General features: G+C 41.7%; 1 non-coding gene across 1 annotated transcript; it reads left to right on the plus strand.

Moving 5' to 3' along the window:
• The first annotated feature begins 228 nt into the window (after positions 1-228).
• On the plus strand, positions 229-335 carry LOC127747115 (small nucleolar RNA R71). The gene has a single exon (XR_008008918.1). It is a non-coding gene; the product is annotated as a small nucleolar RNA R71 (small nucleolar RNA).
• The last annotated feature ends 2,229 nt before the right edge of the window (positions 336-2,564 follow it).

Below are 2,564 nucleotides of genomic sequence, written 5' to 3' on the forward strand. Positions count from 1 at the left end.
GACTTAGTCAAAATTGCATCTTCGGAGGGAGAAACCTCACTCAAGGCTTTTGGTTGTGGGCTCCTTGCTCTTGAGTGTTGAGTTGAGTCTGCTAGGTCCAATATAACTTCCCAAGCTTTTGTGGCGGTCTTGTTCTTGGTCAAAGATCCTTCACTCGCGGCATCTAGGAGAAGCTTGTCTTGGTGGTGCATTCCTTGACAGAAATAACTTATCAGAACCAACTCATCAATCCGGTGGTGAGGGCAAGCCTCTAGAAACTTCTTAAATCTCTCTCAATATTCATGCAAAGTCTCCCCATCTCGTTGCACAATGCAAGAGATCTCTCTTCGCAGCTTGTCTGTTTTCTGGGGAGGGTAGAACTTCTCCAAAAATTCTTTTTGCAACATGTCCCAATTGGATCTAACTTCACCCGACTAAGTATAAAACCACTCCTTCTCTTTTCCCTCCAAAGAGAAATGGAAAGCGAAGACCAACACTGCGGCTTCATCCGCGCCATGCCTTCTTGCAGTTGCACATGCAACTTGGAAATCCTTAAGCTGCTTCAGAAGATCCTCCCCAGGCAGTCCATTGTACTTGGGGAGCAAGTTAATTGTGCCAGACTTAAGCTCAAAATTCGGATCCAAGGCCGGATACAGAATTTGAGGTGGTATCAAATTAAGATCGGGAGCTCCAACTTCCTTCAAGGTGATCCTTCGAGGTGGGTCCGCCATAACGGTGTCACCTGAATCACTCAAAGAGAATTTAGTACTCCCCACAGATGAATATAAAGTCTCCTTGTTGATTGGAGAATGATGGTCACGGATTGGTGGTGATAGTGAATGGGAATAATCCTCAAGGGAGCCCGATTCACTATTCACAAAAGCTAGCCGGTAAGTGTACCGGGTCGCATCAAGTAGTAATTACTCACATGAGTGAGGTTGATCCTACAGGGATTGAAGGACTGAGCAATTTTAGTTAGGTGGTTGATTTAGTCAAGAAAACAAGTGTTGATTTGAGTGATTTGTATCTAACAGAAGCTAAATTGCATGAAATTTAAAGGGAGAGGGATAACTGACTGTAAATTAAAGGGCAAAGGAAGTAAAGAAGCTGAATCTTAAAGTGCAAGTAATATAAATGACAGAATCTTAGATTGCAAGAAATGTAAATAGCTGAAGCTTAGAGTGCAAGAAATGTAAATTGCTTGAATCATAAAGGGCTTTGGGAGTTGGGATTTCAAAAATTAATTAAGAGAAAGTAAATGACAATCAACAGAGAAGTGAAGGGTGAATTAAAATGCCGCAGATCTAAACAGAAAAGAAGAATTGCTTGAAGAAGCAAAACAGAAGGCAAATTAAGTTCAATTGCAATAACTAAGAGAGAAGTTGAAGATCTCAGGGGTTGAATGAGACTAGAGAATAAGTCTAGAACTCAATTCCTTCCTTGATCCAACAGAGAACAATTGCAAAAGAAGTAGAGATGAAAACAGTAAAGGAAACTTAGCTCCAAATCACAATTCGTTGAAATTATGTAGAAAGTAAACAAAGAAAGATCTCAGATCAAGAATGAAACAGAATTCCTTCAATTCTCAATCCAAGATTAAAAAAAAAAGAATGAAGACTGTAGAAGTAAGAACAAAGAAGAAGAAAACTCAATTCTCTCTTCCAATTCCCAAACCCAAAGCTCAAATCTCAAATTCTGCTCTCCGATGAAAATTAAAAGTGTCTAAAAATCCTAAAAGGTAAGAAAAGGTAAAGAAAAGTTTTTTTTTTCTAAATCAAACTAACTTCTATTTATACACTTCCTATTTTTGGGTTTTAGAATTTGGAGTGGGCTTTTTAATTTGGTGAATAATTTAATTAAATTGACTTTTTAGTTGAATTTGGACCATGGGTCACACTCCCAGAGCAATGCTCCGTTGGTGGAGTGAGCGCAGCATCCCCCTTGCCTTGGCCTTCAAATTTTGTGTGACAAGCTCCTTGGACATGCATCAGGGTAGCGCTCGGTTAATGGCAAGAGCGCAGCATCCAAGCCTTGCCAAGTCTTGCGCACCAAGCTCCTTTGGCTGTGTCAAATTGCTAAGTTTGTTGCGCTCCCAGCCCCTTGTCCGTGTCAACAGCGCTCGGTGAGTGGGGAGAGCTGAGCGCTCTTTGCTTGAGATGGAAGCCTCCCTTCGAGGCTTGCTGGGAGCACTTCATCTCCAATTTTGGAGAATAACCCAAGGTAGCGCTCCTTAGCTCCTTGGTTCGAACCCCAGTGAATGCATTTCAGCCAATTTTTGCTTATTTTCCTTGCAAGGAGCACTTCTCTTGGTCCCTTGGCTCATGGGTTCAAACCTTGTGGCCTTCACTAGTAAACATTACACCTTGGATTTAATTTGGATGGAGCCCGATAAAGTTAACTGTGTTAACCGATCATTGTGATTTTTGCCTTGCTTCTTTGGTGCTCGGTTAACAAGGAGAGCACAGCATTCCTTGCTTTGCTTTCTTGGCCTTGAGTAGGACTCTCATAGAGAGCGCTGAGCTCTTTGAGAGAGTGCTATAGCTTCTCCTTTGATGTACCACACTTTCTTTCTTCCATAGCCCACG

Source organism: Arachis duranensis, chromosome 4 (assembly GCF_000817695.3).
Source record: "Arachis duranensis cultivar V14167 chromosome 4, aradu.V14167.gnm2.J7QH, whole genome shotgun sequence".
In the NCBI taxonomy this organism is placed as follows: Eukaryota; Viridiplantae; Streptophyta; class Magnoliopsida; order Fabales; family Fabaceae; genus Arachis; species Arachis duranensis.